Source organism: Somniosus microcephalus, chromosome 14 (assembly GCF_052327205.1).
Source record: "Somniosus microcephalus isolate GS21.2 chromosome 14, FLI_Smic_1.0, whole genome shotgun sequence".
In the NCBI taxonomy this organism is placed as follows: domain Eukaryota; kingdom Metazoa; phylum Chordata; class Chondrichthyes; order Squaliformes; family Somniosidae; genus Somniosus; species Somniosus microcephalus.
The window spans coordinates 103830655-103849440 of NC_141000.1; positions in this window are offsets into that span (position 1 = coordinate 103830655).

Here is an 18786-nt window from a genome sequence, read left to right on the forward strand (position 1 = left end):
GTCCTCCCGCCCGTCCGGGTACGCAATGTAAGCGTACTGGGGGTTGGCGTGGAGGAGGTCGACCCTCTCGACCAGGGGGTCCGTTTTATTGGCCCTCACGTGTCTTCTCAGTAGTACCGGCCCTGGGGACGTCAGCCATGGCGGTAACGATGTCCCCAATGTGGACTTCCTTGGGAAGACAAACATTTTCTCGTGAGGGGTGGCATTGGTGGCAGTGCAGAGCAGTGACCGAATCGAGTGGAGCGCATCGGGGAGCACCTCCTGCCAGCGGGAGGTCGGAAGGCCCCTAGACTTTAAGGCTAGTAGGGCGGCCTTCCAAACTGTTGCATTCTCTCTTTCCACCTGTCCATTCCCCCGGGGGTTGTAACTGGTGGTCCTGCTTGTGGCTATACCCCTAGCGAGCAGGTACTGGCGGAGTTCGTCGCTCATAAACGATGAACCCCGGTCGCTATGGATATAGCTGGGGAAACCGAACAGGGTGAAGAGGCTGTTCAGAGATTTAATGACCGTGGCACTGGTCATGTCCGGGCAGGGGATAGCGAGCGGGAACCGGGAGTACTCGTCAATGATGTTGAGGAAGTACACATTGCGGTCGGAGGAGGGGAGAGGCCCTTTGAAATCGACGCTCAGGCGTTCGAAAGGGTGAGTGGCTTTTATCAGGTGGGCTCTGTCTGGTCTATAAAAGTGCGGTTTGCACTCAGCGCAGACTTGGCAGTTCTTGGTCATGGTCCTGACCTCCTCGATGGAGTAAGGCAGGTTGCGGGCCTTGATGAAGTGGAAGAACCTGGTGACCCCCGGGTGGCAGAGGTCATTGTGGAGGGCCCTCAGCCTATCGATCTGCGCGCTGGCGCAGGTGCCACGCGATAGGGCATCTGGGGGTTCATTGAGCTTCCCAGGCCGGTACAAGATCTCGTAATTGTAGGTGGAAAGTTCGATTCTCCACCTCAAGATCTTGTCATTTTTGATTTTGCCCCTCTGCTTGTTGTTGAACATAAAAGCAACTGAACGCTGGTCAGTGAGCAGGGTAAATCGTTTTCCGGCCAGGTAGTGCCTCCAATGACGCACAGCCTCCACGATAGCCTGGGCCTCCTTCTCGACCGCGGAGTGTCTGGTCTCCGGGCCCTGGAGGGTTCGTGAGAAGAATGCCACAGGTCTCCCCGCCTGATTAAGGGTGGCGGCCAGAGCGAAGTCGGACGCATCGCTTTCCACCTGGAAGGGGATGGATTCGTCCACTGCGTGCATGGTGGCTTTGGCAATGTCTTCCTTGATACGGTGGAAGGCTAAGCGGGCCTCTGCCGTCATGGGAAAAGAGGTGGACTTGATCAGCGGACGGGCTTTGTCTGCATAGTAGGGGATCCACTGAGCGTAGTAGGAAAAAAACCCTAGGCACCTCTTCAGAGCTTTTAGGCAGTGGGGCAGTGGGAGTTCCATAAGGGGACACATCCGGTCCGGGTCGGGACCGATGACCCCGTGTTCCACAACACAGCCAAGGATGGCGAGGTGGTCTGTGCGGAATATGCACTTCTCCTTGTTATATGTCAGGTTCAGGAGTTGGGCGGTGCGGAGGAATTTCTCGAGGTTTGCGTCATGGTCCTGCAAGTCATGGCCGCAGATGGTCACATTATCTAGGTAAGGGAAAGTGGCCTGCAGCTCGTTTTGATCGACCATCCGGTCCATCTCCCTTTGGAAGACGGAGACCCCGTTGGTAACGCCGAAGGAAACCCTAAGGAAGTGATAGAGGCGGCCGTTTGCCTCAAAAGCAGTATACTGGCGGTCTTCAGGGCTGATGGGGAGCTGGTGGTACGCTGATTTCAGGTCAATGGTCGAAAAGACGCGGTACTGTGCGATCTGGTTGACCATGTCAGCTATGCGGGGGAGTGGGTAGGCGTCCAGCAGGGTGTAGCGGTTTATTGTTTGGCTGTAGTCGATGACCAGGCATTGTTTCTCGCCGGTCTTAACGACCACAACCTGGGCTCGCCAGGGGCTGGAGCTGCCCTCAATAATCCCCTCCTTCAGGAGCCGTTCCACTTCGGTTTTGATGAAAACCCTGTCCCCGGCACTGTATCGCCTGCTCTTTGTGGCGATGGGCTTACAGTCGGGGGTGAGGTTAGCAAACAGTGGGGGGGGTGGGACTCTGAGTGTGGAGAGGTTGCATCTGGTGCGCGGCGGGCAATTTGGAGGCTGCTGGCTGCGGACTGTGAGTGGGGGGGAGGGGGCCACCGTACGCCATCGTAACGCTTTTGAGGTGGCACTGGAAATCCAACCCCAGTAGAACGGCAGCGCAGAGGTCGGGCAGGACCAAGAGTTTAAAATTATTGAACACAGTCCCGTCTACTACTAGTGTCACCACGCAGTAGCCGCCAATGTCCGCTGACTGGGACTCGGAGGCCATAGAAATCCGCTGGTGCGCAGGCAGGACTGGGAGAGAGCAACGCCGCACCGTGTCGGGGTGGATAAAGCTCTCTGTGCTCCCGGAGTCAAAAAGGCAGTTTATTGCTGTGGTAAACCACTGTCATACCTGTCTGTGTCTGTATGTGTATTCCACTAGGTACAGGTCTGGACATGCCTCGGCTGACTCCTCCCACTATTCCAGGTATATAAGTGACTACCTCCCAGTCCCTTAGTATTCTGGACGGGTCGACCACTCGAGACAAGACCTTCATTCTTTAGTTAATAAAAGCCTGATTGTTACTCGCTCAACTTCAGTCTTTTGAGTAATTGATGGCGCATCAATTTTATTAACTAAATTTTTTATAATGGAGAAGATCCTCACACCAGCATGCCTGGACCTGGACAGTCGGGAAGCGGACGCTTCCACCAAGTTTGCTCACTGGCTTACGTGCTTCGAGACATTCCTGACTGCCTCCACTGCGGTCGAAACGGATGCGGACAAACTGTCTGTCCTGATCTCCAAGGTGAACCACCGAGTGTACTCAGTCATCCGGGATGCGACCTCGTACACAGCCGCCCTCCAGCTCCTCAAGACCCAGTACACGCGCCCTGTGAACGAAGTATACGCTAGGCACCTTCTGGGGAGTCGCAAGCAACAACCTGGGGAATCGACTGAGGAATACCTCCAAGCACTGTCCGTGCTTGGCCGGGCCTGTGGGTGTAAGGCGGTAACGCCCACTAAGTACACGGAGGAACTGATCCGGGATGCCTTCGTAGCGGGCCACAGGTCCAACTACACCCGACAGCGACTGCTGGAGCAGAGTGACCTCACCCTCGACAAAGCCTCCGACATCGCACTAACGCTGGACGCAGCCTTCCGGGGCATGGATGCCTACTCCTCTGCACCGTGGACGCCGCGGGGAACGACAACCTGGGACACGGTAGGACAGCCCCATAGCACCGTGCCACCCCAGCCACAGCCCAACAACGGCCCAACTACCGCAGCAGTGTCCCAAAGCCAGACAGCAGTATCCCAAGGCCAGAAATGCTACTTCTGTGGCCAGGCCAAACACCCCAGAGCGCGCTGCCCGGCGAAGAATGCAACCTGCTCGGGCTGCGGGAAAAAGGGACACTACGCCAGCGTCTGCAAGGCCAAAGCCACCCCGAACGCCAGCAGCGCCGCGTGTGGGCCGTGCGAGCCGCCATCTTGGGCCTCCCCAGCCATGTGCGAACCACCGCAGCAGCAGCCATCTTGGACGACTCCAGCCACATGGGAATCATGGGCGCCGCCATCTTGGACACCAGCCGGGACGCAGCAGACCGCCAACCCCCACCCATCTGATACTCGCAGCGACACACCGACCCCTACGCTGGCCTCTGTGACGCTGGACCAAACGAGACCGCACCAGTTAGCTCGGTCCAAAATGGACGTTAAGGTAAACGGCCATGCAATAAACTGCCTTTTTGACTCCGGGAGCACAGAGAGCTTCATCCACCCCGACACGGTGCGGCGTTGCTCTCTCCCAGTCCTGCCTGCGCACCAGCGGATTTCTATGGCCTCCGAGTCCCAGTCAGCGGACATTGGCGGCTACTGCGTGGTGACACTAGTAGTAGACGGGACTGTGTTCAATAATTTTAAACTCCTGGTCCTGCCCGACCTCTGCGCTGCCGTTCTACTGGGGTTGGATTTCCAGTGCCACCTCAAAAGCGTTACGATGGCATACGGTGGCCCCCTCCCCCCACTCACAGTCCGCAGCCAGCAGCCTCCAAATTGCCCGCCGCGCACTAGATGCAACCTCTCCACACTCAGAGTCCCACCCCCCCCACTGTTTGCTAACCTCACCCCTGACTGTAAGCCCATCGCCACAAAGAGCAGGCGATACAGTGCCGGGGACAGGGTTTTCATCAAAACCGAAGTGGAACGGCTCCTGAAGGAGGGGATTATTGAGGGCAGCTCCAGCCCCTGGCGAGCCCAGGTTGTGGTCGTTAAGACCGGCGAGAAACAACGCCTGGTCATCGACTACAGCCAAACAATAAACCGCTACACCCTGCTGGACGCCTACCCACTCCCCCGCATAGCTGACATGGTCAACCAGATCGCGCAGTACCGCGTCTTTTCGACCATTGACCTGAAATCAGCGTACCACCAGCTCCCCATCAGCCCTGAAGACCGCCAGTATACTGCTTTTGAGGCAAACGGCCGCCTCTATCACTTCCTTAGGGTTCCCTTCGGCGTTACCAACGGGGTCTCCGTCTTCCAAAGGGAGATGGACCGGATGGTCGATCAAAACGAGCTGCAGGCCACTTTCCCTTACCTAGATAATGTGACCATCTGCGGCCATGACTTGCAGGACCATGACGCAAACCTCGAGAAATTCCTCCGCACCGCCCAACTCCTGAACCTGACATATAACAAGGAGAAGTGCATATTCCGCACAGACCGCCTCGCCATCCTTGGCTGTGTTGTAGAACACGGGGTCATCGGTCCCGACCCGGACCGGATGCGTCCCCTTATGGAACTCCCACTGCCCCACTGCCTAAAAGCTCTGAAGAGGTGCCTAGGGTTTTTTTCCTACTACGCTCAGTGGGTCCCCTACTATGCAGACAAAGCCCGTCCGCTGATCAAGTCCACCTCTTTTCCCGTGACGGCAGAGGCCCGCTTAGCCTTCCACCGTATCAAGGAAGACATTGCCAAAGCCACCATGCACGCAGTGGACGAATCCATCCCCTTCCAGGTGGAAAGCGATGCGTCCGACTTCGCTCTGGCCGCCACCCTTAATCAGGCGGGGAGACCTGTGGCATTCTTCTCACGAACCCTCCAGGGCCCGGAGACCAGACACTCCGCGGTCGAGAAGGAGGCCCAGGCTATCGTGGAGGCTGTGCGTCATTGGAGGCACTACCTGGCCGGAAAACGATTTACCCTGCTCACTGACCAGCGTTCAGTTGCTTTTATGTTCAACAACAAGCAGAGGGGCAAAATCAAAAATGACAAGATCTTGAGGTGGAGAATCGAACTTTCCACCTACAATTACGAGATCTTGTACCGGCCTGGGAAGCTCAATGAACCCCCAGATGCCCTATCGCGTGGCACCTGCGCCAGCGCGCAGATCGATAGGCTGAGGGCCCTCCACAATGACCTCTGCCACCCGGGGGTCACCAGGTTCTTCCACTTCATCAAGGCCCGCAACCTGCCTTACTCCATTGAGGAGGTCAGGACCATGACCAAGAACTGCCAAGTCTGCGCTGAGTGCAAACCGCACTTTTATAGACCAGACAGAGCCCACCTGATAAAAGCCACTCGCCCTTTCGAACGCCTGAGCGTCGATTTTAAAGGGCCTCTCCCCTCCTCCGACCGCAATGTGTACTTCCTCAACATCATTGACGAGTACTCCCGGTTCCCGTTCGCTTTCCCCTGCCCGGACATGACCAGTGCCACGGTCATTAAATGTCTGAACAGCCTCTTCACCCTGTTCGGTTTCCCCAGCTATATCCATAGCGACCGGGGCTCATCGTTTATGAGCGACGAACTCCGCCAGTACCTGCTCGCTAGGGGTATTGCCACAAGCAGGACCACCAGTTACAACCCCCGGGGGAACGGACAGGTGGAAAGAGAGAATGCAACTGTTTGGAAGGCTGCCCTACTAGCTTTAAAGTCTAGGGGCCTTCCGACCTCCCGCTGGCAGGAGGTGCTCCCCGATGCGCTCCACTCGATTCGGTCACTTCTCTGCACTGCCACCAATGCCACCCCTCACGAGAAAATGTTTGTCTTCCCAAGGAAGTCCACATCGGGGACATCGTTACCGCCATGGCTGACGTCCCCAGGGCCGGTACTACTGAGAAGACACGTGAGGGCCAATAAAACGGACCCCCTGGTCGAGAGGGTCGACCTCCTCCACGCCAACCCCCAGTACGCTTACATTGCGTACCCGGACGGGCGGGAGGACACAGTCTCCATACGAGACCTCGCACCCTCGGGGACCGCTGTAACCCACTACCCATTACCACCCCCCCCCACGACCCGATATCCAACCCCAGCAGCCGGCTCGCCTTGGACCGTCACCCATGAGGACTACACTCCAGGGCCCCAGCCTACACGGGACGCGACGCCGGAAGCTCCACCACCCCTGCCGTCGCCACGTCGATCACAGCGGCAGACAAGACCTCCGGAGAGACTCCAATACACGAACTTTTAAATACACTTCACCCCGCCGGACTCATTTTTAAACAAGGGGTGAATGTGGTAAACCACTGTCATACCTGTCTGTGTCTGTATGTGTATTCCACTAGGTACAGGTCTGGACATGCCTCGGCTGACTCCTCCCACTATTCCAGGTATATAAGTGACTACCTCCCAGTCCCTTAGTATTCTGGACGGGTCGACCACTCGAGACAAGACCTTCATTCTTTAGTTAATAAAAGCCTGATTGTTACTCGCTCAACTTCAGTCTTTTGAGTAATTGATGGCGCATCAATTGCATGGCCGTTTACCTTAACGTCCATTTTGGACCGAGCTAGCTGGTGCGGTCTCGTTTGGTCCAGCGTCACAGAGGCCAGCGTAGGGGTCGGTGTGTCGCTGCGAGTATCAGATGGGGGTGGTTGGCGGTCTGCTGCGTCCCGGCTGGTGTCCAAGATGGCGGCGTCCATGATTCCCATGTGGCTGGAGTCGTCCAAGATGGCTGCTGCTGCGGTGGTTCGCACATGGCTGGGGAGGCCCAAGATGGTGGCCCGCACGGCCCACACGCGGCGCTGTTGGGGGCCCAAGATGGCGGCTCGCACGGCCCACACGCGGCGCTGCTGGCGTTCGGGGTGGCTTTGGCCTTGCAGACGCTGGCGTAGTGTCCCTTTTTCCCGCAGCCCGAGCAGGTCGCATTCTTCGCCGGGCAGCGCGCTCTGGGGTGTTTGGCCTGGCCACAGAAGGAGCATTTCTGGCCTTGGGATACTGCTGTCTGGCTTTGGGACACTGCTGCGGTAGTTGGGCCGTTGTTGGGCTGTGGCTGGGGTGGCACGGTGCTATGGGGCTGTCCTACCGTGTCCCAGGTTGTCGTTCCCCGCGGCGTCCACGGTGCAGAGGAGTAGGCATCCATGCCCCGGAAGGCTGCATCCAGCGTTAGTGCGATGTCGGAGGCTTTGTCGAGGGTGAGGTCACTCTGCTCCAGCAGTCGCTGTCGGGTGTAGTTGGACCTGTGGCCCGCTACGAAGGCATCCCGGATCAGTTCCTCCGTGTACTTAGTGGGCGTTACCGCCTTACACCCACAGGCCCGGCCAAGCACGGACAGTGCTTGGAGGTATTCTTCAGTCGATTCCCCAGGTTGTTGCTTGCGACTCCCCAGAAGGTGCCTAGCGTATACTTCGTTCACAGGGCGTGTGTACTGGGTCTTGAGGAGCTGGAGGGCAGCTGTGTACGAGGTCGCGTCCCGGGTGACTGAGTACACTCGGTGGTTCACCTTGGAGAACAGGACAGACAGTTTGTCCGCATCCGTTTTGACCGCAGTGGAGGCGGCCAGGAATGTCTCGAAGCACGTGAGCCAGTGAGCAAACTTGGTGGAAGCGTCCGCTTCCCGACTGTCCAGGTCCAGGCATGCTGGTGTGAGGATCTTCTCCATTATAAAAAATTTAGTTAATAAAATTGATGCGCCATCAATTACTCAAAAGACTGAGGTTGAGCGAGTAACAATCAGGCTTTTATTAACTAAAGAATGAAGGTCTTGTCTCAAGTGGTCGACCCGTCCAGAATACTAAGGGACTGGGAGGTAGTCACTTATATACCTGGAATAGTGGGAGGAGTCAGCCGAGGCATGTCCAGACCTGTACCTAGTGGAATACACATACAGACACAGACAGGTATAACAGTGGTTTACCACACAGGTATGGGTGGAGCCCTACACACAGTACAATACAATGGAAATGAAACTGAAACCAACCACAGTCACAGGCAGAGAAATACTGATGAGTGATGAATGGAATATTTCATCACATTCACCCCTTCTATAGATTTAGTCTGTTCGGGGGTTTGATAGTCCTCTGCGACTGACGTGGCTGTTGTGGTGCCGCGGGTGTCGGCTGGGTGTCCCCGGTGGCCTCCTGGGTCTCTGCCGGGGGTGCCGCCAGGGTTGTTGAAGGGGTAGTTGGTGGGGGTGCCATTGGTCAATGTTCTTCCGGGGGTGATGAAAGAGTAGTGGGTGGGTAAGAGTTGCTGTGGTCGTTGTTGCTGCTGTTGTCGTGGTTGTTGTCGTTACCGGCTGGGGCGACGTCTTTTATGGACACGGTGTCCTCCCTTCCGTCGGCGTGCCGGACATACGCGTATTGGGGGTTGGCGTGGAGTAGGTGCACTGACTCCACGAGAGGGTCCGTCTTGTGGCCCCTCACATGCCTTCGCACGAATACCGGACCTGGGGTGGAGAGCCATGACGGCATGGATACGCCTGAGGTGGATTTCCGGGGAAAGACAAACATTCGCTCGTGAGGCGTGGCATTAGTGGCAGTACACAATAGCGACCGTATCGAATGGAGCACATCTGGGAGGACTTCCTGCCAGCGGGAGATAGGGAGGCCTTTGGTCCTTAGAGCTAGAGTGACTGCTTTCCATACTGTCCCGTTCTCTCGCTCCACTTGACCGTTACCCCGGGGGTTGTAGCTGGTGGCACGGCTCGTGGCGATCCCCCTGGATAGCATGTACTGGCGTAGCTCTTCACTCATGAAGGACGCCCCCCTATCCGTATGGATGTAGCTCGGCATACCGAACAGGCAGAACAGGCTGTTGAGGCATTTAATGACCGTGGCACTGGTTATGTCTGGGCAGGGGAAGGTGAATGGGAAACGAGAGTATTCGTCCACAATGTTCAGGAAGTAAACATTGCGGTCGACGGACGGGAGGGGGCCCTTGAAATCTAAGCTGAGCCGCTCGAAGGGCCGTGTAGCTTTGATTAAGTGGGCTCTATCTGGGCGGTAGAACCGAGGCTTGCACTCAGCGCAAGTGCGACAGTTCCTGGTCAGGGACCGAACTTCCTCAATCGAGTAGGGTAAGTTGCGGGACTTTATGAAGTGGAACAGCCGCGTGACCCCTGGGTGGCAGAGGTCATTGTGGAGGGTCTGTAGCCGATCCCCGGTGGCGCTGGCACACATCCCTCGTGAGAGGGCGTCGGGGGATTCGTTAAGGGCCCCTGGCCGGTAAATGATGTCATAATCGAAGGTGGAGAGCTCGATCCGCCACCTAAGAATCTTATCATTTTTAATCTTCCCCCTCTGTTTATTATTGAACATAAACGCTACCGACCGCTGGCCGGTAAGTAGGGTGAAGCGTTTGCCGGCTAGGTAGTGGCGCCAGTGGCGCACTGCCTCCACGATGGCTTGGGCCTCCTTTTCTACGGAGGAGTGTCTGATCTCAGGCCCTTGGAGGGTCCTCGAGAAGAAAGCTACGGGCTGCCCCGTCTGGTTGAGGGTGGCCGCCAAGGCAAAGTCAGACGCATCACTTTCCACTTGAAAGGGAGTGTTCTCGTCCACTGCCTGTAGCGTGGCCCGCTCAATATCCTGCTTAATGCTTTTGAAGGTGGCATCGGCCTCAGCAGAGAGCGGAAAAGAGGATGCTTTCAAGAGGGGGCGGGCTTTGTCGGAGTAGTTGGGGACCCATTGGGAATAATAAGAAAATAACCCCAGGCACCTTTTCAGGGCTTTGGGAGTGTTGGGCAGGGGCAGCTCCCGTAGGGGGCGCAATCGGTCGGGGTCTGGTCCGATTTCCCCATTCTCCACCACGCTGCCTAGTATGCAGAGGTGCGTGGTGTTGTAAACGCACTTGTCCTCGTTGTAGGTGAGGTTCAGTTTTTGTGCGGTTTTCAGGAACCTCTCGAGGTTCGAGTCTTGATCCTGCTGGTTGTGGCCGCAGATGGTGACGTTGTCGAGGTAGGGGAAGGTTGCCTGCAAGTGGTAGTCATCGACCATGTGGTCCATCTCCCTCTGGAAGACCGAGACCCCATTCGTCACCCCAAAGGGGACTCTGAGGAATTGGTAGAGGCGTCCGTTCGCCTCGAAGGCGGTGTACGGGCAGTCCTCTGGTCTGATAGGGAGCTGGTGGTACGCTGACTTGAGGTCGATGGTGGAGAACACCCGGTATTGGGCGATTTGGTTCACCATTTCTGATATGCGGGGTAGCGGGTAGGCGCCTAGTTGGGTGTACCTGTTGATCGTTTGGCTATAGTCAATCACCATCCGTTTCTTCTCACTACCCCTTACCACCACCACTTGGGTGCGCCACGGGCTATTGCTGCGTTCAATAATGCGCTCTTTCAGGAGCCTGTCTACCTCGGTCGCGATAAACCGCCTGTCCTCCCAGCTGTACCTCCTGCTTTTGGCCGCTATTGGCCGGCAGTTAGGGGTAAGGTTCGCGAATAGCGAAGGCGGCTTTACCTTCAGGGTAGCCAGACCGCACACTGTGAGGGGCGGCTGGGACCCACCGTAATTGAGCGTGATGCTTTGGTGGTAGCACTGGAAATCCAGGCCCAAGATCACGCTCGCACATAGATTCTTCATGATTAATACTTTAAAATTATCGTATACAGTTCCGCTAACGGACAATTGTACCGTGCAGTAACCCATAATGGTCGATGTCTGGGTTTTATCAGCCATAGAGATGGTACCCCGAGTAGGGACCACCTTTCGGGAGAGTTGTTGTACCAGTTCAGGGTGGATAAAACTCTCCGTGCTTCCACTGTCAATTAAACATTTAACCCTGCACCCGTTTACCTCGATGTCCACCATTGATTTGGATAGCGGGTGCGGCCTGGTCTGGTCCACTGTGACCGATGCCACTGTAGGGCCCTGATCGAGACAAGATGGCGTCCACGCTGTCTGCTCACAAGATGGCGGACCCCACGAGGTCGGGCAAGATGGCGTCCAAGATGGCCGCTCCCACGGCGCACACGCGGCGGTGGCGGGTTTTCCGGCGGGGTTCCCTCTGCACACCTTCCCGAAGTGCCCCTTCTTACCGCACTTAAAGCAGGTGGTGCCTTTCGCCGGGCATAGGTTTCTGGTGTGCTTCGGCTGCCCGCAGAAGTAGCAGTTGGGTCCCCGACACGTCGCGGCTGTCGTAGGGCTTCTGGGGGGAGAGCGGGGCACCGACGGTGTCGGGCTGCCGGGCGGGGAAGATGCCTTCCAAGATGGCGGCGCCCTTGGTGCACACGTGGCGGCGTGGACGGCGCGGGCTGAAGAGTAGGCGTCCGAGTTTCTCTGGGCCACATCCAGGGATCGTGCTGTGTCCGCAGCCTGTTTCAGGTCCAATCCCATTTTTTCCAGCAGTCTCTGCCGGATGTAAGTGGAGTTGAGGCCTGTGATAAAGGCATCGCGAACAAGCTCGTCAGTGTACACTGCGGCTTTTACATCTTGGCACTTGCAGTCTTTGCCAAGCGTTTTCAGGGTGCCTAGGAACTCCTCCACCGATTCCCCAGGTCGCTGTGCGCGAGTAGCGAGCAGATGCCTAGCATACACCTCATTCGTAGGCTGCTGGTAATGCACCTTTAAGATGTCGCAGGCGGCCGGGTACGTGTCGGCATCTTGGATGAGGGGGTAAACCCGGTGGCTTACCCAATTCCGCAGAATTCCGAGTTTCATACTCGCAGCGTCCGTAGCGTCTTTGACGGCTGCGGAATTGTCCAGGAAGAATTCCATACACATAAACCAGTGTCCGAAGCGTGCCGATGCGTCCGAAGCATGCTGGTCCAAATCCAAACGTTCTGGTTTCAAGAGTTGATCCATTGTGTTGAAAATTAAGTCAATAAAATTGATGTGCCTCAATAAATCCGAGACTCGATGTTAGCGAAACAAAACAAGGCTTTTATTGACTTAGAAGGTAACACACAGAGGAGAATGTATCTTCCATCCAGAGGTCTGCCGTACTGGATGTGCTGCAGGCTGGGCCAGCTTACATAGGAGCCAGGTATGGGCGGAGCCCTACACACAGTACAATACAATGGAAATGAAACTGAAACCAACCACAGTCACAGGCAGAGAAATACTGATGAGTGATGAATGGAATATTTCATCACACCCCCCATGGTGGAAGAGCCCTTACATGATGCCCTGAGTTATCATCTCATGCTCCCCATGGTGGAAGAGCCCTTACATGATGCCCTGAGTCAAATGTGCATGTGTGTGACCAGAAAGGGCCACGGGGGCATAGCGCACCCTGTAGCCATAAAGTCAGGTGCAAATGGAGGGATGCAGAAGTTTGCATAAACACCACTCACCCTCACGACCCGAGTGAGGTCGTTGAATTTCTTCCTGCACTGCACGGGGCTCCTGGTCGCCATGCTGCTGGAGTTGACCCTCTGAGAAACATCCCTCCAAGCTCGTCGGTAGTCCTTATGATTAGGCCTCCTGCCATTGTCAGGGTAGAGTACATCTCGCCGGCGCTCCACTGCGGCCACCAATTCTTCCAGAGCCTCATTGGTGAAGCGCTCTGCTCTCTGCCTCACCCTCTCCGTCTGCTCCAAGTTTTTTGCACCAGAGAAGGGCCTGCGCCGATTTTCAGGCCTACAAGGCGCAGAGTGTGGATGCTGGAGCTGCCTGACCCACCCCTTTAAGAGCTGGCCGGCGCCTGGAAGTCTCGTGGTCATCGGTGATTGAGAGCACCTGCGCTGCGCCCGCCCGCCCCGATATTGGGTTGCGCTGGCATGTTAGTGCCTTAGGAGCCCCGTGTAATGCCTGAACTCGCGCATCAATCACCTTTGGGGCGCTGCAACCCAATATCGCACGAGGTGGCGATAAGTTGCGTCTGGCTATAAAATTTGCGCAGCGCCAATTCTAACGCCCCAAGCGGGGCTATACCCAATTTCTAGGCCATACAGATTGATGTAATAAAACTCACTACGCACTTGGTTTGAGCATAAAGCAAGGCTTTAATCAACTTGTTTCAGAACATGGAGGTCTAGTTGTACTTCACTAGCTCGTTGTCTTACAAAATGTCCCTGACAAGCTGCGGCCAACGCCCGAGTATTTATACTCCTTGGACGGCGCCACCAGCTGGCCGCCCAGCGTTATTTCATAAGTAGTTTCTTGATGATGAGATTTGTTGTGTCTGTGTGTTGATAGAGACACTGAAGACAGGAGTTGGTTTGATAGGTGTTTACTAAACAAAGTCTGGAGGGGAACTAACGGATACAACACAATACTCAGGCTTATATAGCCGAGTGGCCATTACCGGCATTACAGTACACATGGGGCTCTTAAAGGCACATACACTACAATTCCTCCCCTTTTAGCTAACCAGTACATAATATTTTAAGTAATTATTAATTACATGTTACAAGAAAAATAATCTATACATTGCTGCAGTTAATTAATTATAAGTCAGTCTCTCTGGAGGCTTCCTGACTCGGTCTGGATAACGCCTCGGTGGTGTAGTAGTTTCTGGTGGTGTAGTAGGTTCTTTTGGCAAGGCTGATTCGGCTTGAATGCCAGTGTCGGGTTCATCGGGTTCCAGTATCACTGGATCGGAGGTAGATATGGGTATCTCTACTTCATCGTTAGGCGTATAGAGTTGTGGTGCAGGTTGTCCCTTTTCGGATGACTCTATGATTTGGTCAGCATGGCGCCTTATTATGCTTTCTCCGATGTCCATGGTATACATCAGCGGTCCTAGTCGTGTGCAGATAGTTCCAGGCTGCCATTTCTCGGTACGGTAGTCCCGGGCCAAAACTTGTTGACCTATCTGGAAGGTTCTAGTTGGCCTTTCATTCATGCCTTGAAATTGCCGGTTCTCCACGTCCCTTCTGATGTTGAGCTTGATCAAATCCAGCCGGCATCTTAGGCTTCTATTGAAGAACATCATGGCGGGAGTTTGGTTTGTAACCATATGTGTTGCATTCCTGTATGCGAACAAGAAGTTATCCACCTTGTGCTGAAGTTTTATGTCTTCATTACCCATGGCCTTTGTGGCCTACTTGAAGGTCTGGACAAACCTTTCAGCCAATCAATTGGTGGCGGGATGGTATGGGGCGGACGTGTAGTGCTTAACCCCATTGTTTTTTAAGAACTTCCTGAATTCTTCGGACACAAATTGCGGTCCATTATCAGAACAGATCTGTTCCGGCAGCCCATTCCTGGCAAATATGGTCCTTAATAATGTGATGGTTTTTTCCGTGGTGGTGGAGGACATCTTTATTACCTCCGGCCACTTGGAGTGTGCATCAACCGCGATTAAGAACATTGAGTCCATAAATGGACCAGCAAAATCGATGTGTACCCTTTGCCAGGGAGATGAGGGCCACTCCCATGGATGTAGAGGGGCTTGGGGTGGGGCGTTTTGGACCTTCTGGCATCCTAGGCAGCTCTTGGTCATTTCCTCGATGTCTCCATCGATACCTGGCCACCATACAAACGCTCTGGCTAGGTTCTTCATTTTTACTCCACCCAGATGCCCCTCGTGAAGCTCCTTTAGCACTTTATCTTGGAGTTTGGGTGGAATCACCACTCTGGATCCACACATCAAGGTTCCTCGGCACACTGACAGCTGTTCTCTTCTTTGCGAGAATGCTGGCAACAGTGGTTCGCCATGTGCTGGCCATCCCTTCACCATTAAGTCGTAGACTCGTGAGAGAGTCGGGTCATTTCTCGTTTCCTTTTCAATGGCAGAATTTGTTACTGGTAGACATTCCACTATGGTTGAGTGGAACATCTCCACTGGCTCTACTGTAGGTGCCTCTTCTACCGTTGGCAATGGTAGGCGCGATAAACCATCAGCATTCCCATGCTGTTTTGATCCTTTGTATTCTATGTTGTATTGGTGTGCCCCTAGAAAAAGGGACCACCTCTGTAGCCTTTGCGCTGTCATAATGGGGACACCCTTTTTAGGGTTGAATATGGAGATGAGGGGTTGATGGTCAGTCAACAAGGTAAATTTTTGGCCATGTAGGTAATGGTTGAACTTCTTCACTCCCCATACCAGGCTGAGTGCTTCCCTGTCGATTTGGGCATAGTTACGCTCAGCTGAGTTCAATGAGCGTGACGCAAAAGCTATCGGCCGTTCCGAGCCATCAGGGAATTTATGTGATAATACTGCTCCTATGCCGTAAGGGGTGCATCGCACGCCAGTCTGATTGGCAGTGATGGGTTGTAATGAGCCAAAACTTCTTTGGACGTGATTAAGTCTTTGCATTTATGGAAGGCATGTTTACAGCCTTCGCTCCGTTTCCAAATTACTCCCGTTTGTAGCAGTTCATTAAGAGGGTGTAGAAGAGTTGATAAGTTCGGTAAAAATTTATGATAGTAATTGATTAATCCCAGGAACGACCTTAATTGTGAAACATTTTCAGGTGCTGGGGCTTTTATGGCCGCTTCAATTTTTTCAGGTGACTTATGCAACCCTTCCTTATTAATTATGTAGCCACAATATGATATTTGATTTTGGAAAAATTCACACTTGGGGCGATTTGTTCGTAGGCCCCGTTCTCTCAGCCTAGTGAGCACCTGCTCCAAATTGGCAAGGTGCTCGTTGTCGTTTTCTCCTGTTACAAGGATGTCGTCTAGGTAGCATTGAGTCCCCGGAATCCCTTGGAGGACTTGCTCCATAGCTCTTTGCCAGATAGCTGGAGCGGATGCTACTCCGAAAACCAATCGATTGTACTGGTACAGACCTTTGTGTGTATTTATCGTGAGATATTTTTTAGAGGCCTCTTCAACCTGCATCTGTAGATATGCCTGTGCCAAGTCAATTTTGGTGAAACATTTCCCTCCGGATAGTGAGGCGAAAATATCTTCTATCCTCGGAAGAGGATACTGTACCGTGTGAAGGACCGGGTTTACAGTCACCTTGAAGTCTCCACAGATGCGAATTTTTCTCTGTTCTTCAGATTTATCATTCTTCAATGCTTTCTTCATGACTGGGACGATGGGTGTTGCCCACTCGCTCCAATCTATTTTAGATAATACGCCTGCCTTTTCCAAATTCTCCAGCTCTGCCTCGACTGCTGGACGAATTGCGTATGGCACCGGTCTTGCCTTAAAAAACTTGGGAATTGCTGCATCTTCCACTTTTATTGAGGCAGTGATGCCTTTCAAGGTTCCTAGTTTCTCTTGAAACACTTCTTTGGCGTTGGCCAAGATGTCTTTTAATCGTTCAAGTATGACGTCATCATCATTTTTTTCCTTACTGGTCACCGTCAGTGCCTGAATGGAGTGCCAGTCTAACTGTATTTTCCTGATCCATTCACGTCCCAACAGCGGTGGACCACCATCTTGTAGAACGTATAAATACAACTTCTGTATTTCCTTGCCATTGTATACATCAGGCACCCTTATTTTTCCTTTGGGGTATACTTTCTACCCCGTATATGTTTTCAAGATAATGGATGTGTCTTTTAAAGGTATATGCGGAAATAGCCGCTCGTAATCCCGTCGATTTATGACGGTCAGAGCTGATCCTGTATCTAGCTCCATTTTAACTGGGGACCCTGCTATTGTGAGGGTAACCCAAATGGTCTGGTAATCTTCTTTGGCAATTACATTATGTAATTTGAGAGAGCTTAGTCTCTTGTTCCCGGAGTCGCTATCGCTCTTCTGGTCTTCGGAGCTACTGTCCGTCATCATTTGTACCTTTCTGTGCTTTTCCTTATTGATTTTTTTCCTGTTAGTGGATTTTTTGTTTCCAGATCGGCATACACGTGTAATGTGTCCCATCTTTCTGCATTGCCTGCATGCTTTGTCCTTGAACCAGCAGTCCCTCTGGTCATGGGTGGATCTGCCGCAGCGATAACATCTCTCGAAACCCCGTGTCATTTCATGGGTGCCGAAGTCTTGTGGCTTTTGCTGTATCTCTGCAGCTCCTCTTGCACTGAAAGCCTTGTCCAGTGTTAAATCTTTCTCAGAAAGTAGCCTTTTTTGTGTTCCTACACTTAGGAGACCGCAGACGAATTTGTCTCGTAGAGAATCTGCCAGTCCTGCCTCGAATTGGCAGTGTAGGGTATCAACAATTTCCTTAAAATTCTTGTCCATCGGTTCGGCTGGAGTGATTAAGTTTCGTAACAGCTTGTATGTCTTTGCGCCCATTAGATTTAGAGGTACTGAAGCTTTTTTTTCATCTTCTATTCCATTTGCGGTGCAATATACCTCCACTCTTTCCACATATGTGGTCCAATCCTCTATCTCGTTATCAAAAGCATCAATATTGCCAGAATTAGGCATCTTAGAAAAGATGTGGCGCTTCCCGCGCTTTTCTTTCTTTTCTGCAGAAAAGATATGGCGCTTCCCCTGCTTTCCCGCCGCTGCTGCCGATGACAATGCTGTTTCCCGCGGTTTCCGTTCTTTTTTATTTATTTATTTATTTACAGTTGGAGACTCGTTCCCGCCGGACTCTCTCTCTAGGTCTGAACGCCGACCTGCTTGCAGCGCCAGCCATCTCCCGAGTGCTCCCTCCCCGTCTGTTACTGCTTGCCTCTGCTTTCGCTGCTTGGCCCAGCTGTAGAGCCAGCCGCTGGAGCCCCAGCCTGACGCCCAGGAAGGATTACCGCAGTACCTGCCACCAGCTTGGCCAGCTGGTGAAACAACAGCTTCTTTCACTTCTTGATTCTTCTGGACGCCAGAGGAATCAATGTCCTTGAGGTCCTGCCGAATTGTAGGTAAGTCCGTTTCCACTTCGTCGCCACTGTTGTGTCTGTGTGTTGATAGAGACACTGAAGACAGGAGTTGGTTTGATAGGTGTTTACTAAACAAAGTCTGGAGGGGAACTAACGGATATAACACAATACTCAGGCTTATATAGCCGAGTGGCCATTACCGGCATTACAGTACACATGGGGCTCTTCAAGGCGCATACACTACAAGATTTATAACACAGATTCCTTTAGTTTGCAAGTTTTTAAATCCAACTGTATGTCCAGTGCCACCTCATTGTGAGGACCTCTCTCATCAGTGACAAATCACTTCTGTCATCTCGCCTGCAGCTGCCATCTATTTCAACATATGGAGAGAGTCATTGGAGAGCCTGGGTGCAAGAGTTTACCTTTGTGCTGTGATTGCCAGTGTTTTCAGCACCTCAATGCTGTCAAACACTGAGAAATCAACTGTCAAAATAAAATTGTGCATGGTCCCTTTAAGGAAACCGGCAGATGACACGTCATCAAATGAGGTCATCAGACCTGCTTCCTGTTAATTGGCCGTTAAGCCCACAGGGCAGGCTCAACAAGGTCAAAAAAGGGAAAATCATGTCTGTGGAGTGGAGGCAGCTGGGGGCGTGACCGGAACCCGGAAACCAGCTGACCCGCACTGATCCCGACACTGAACGCAAAATCGCGGCCAAAGTATTTGTTTAATTTCTCTGCCATTTCCTTATTCCCCATTAAAATTTCTCCTGTCTCAGCCTGTAAGGGACCCACATTTACATTTGCTAATGTTTTCCTTTTTACATAACTA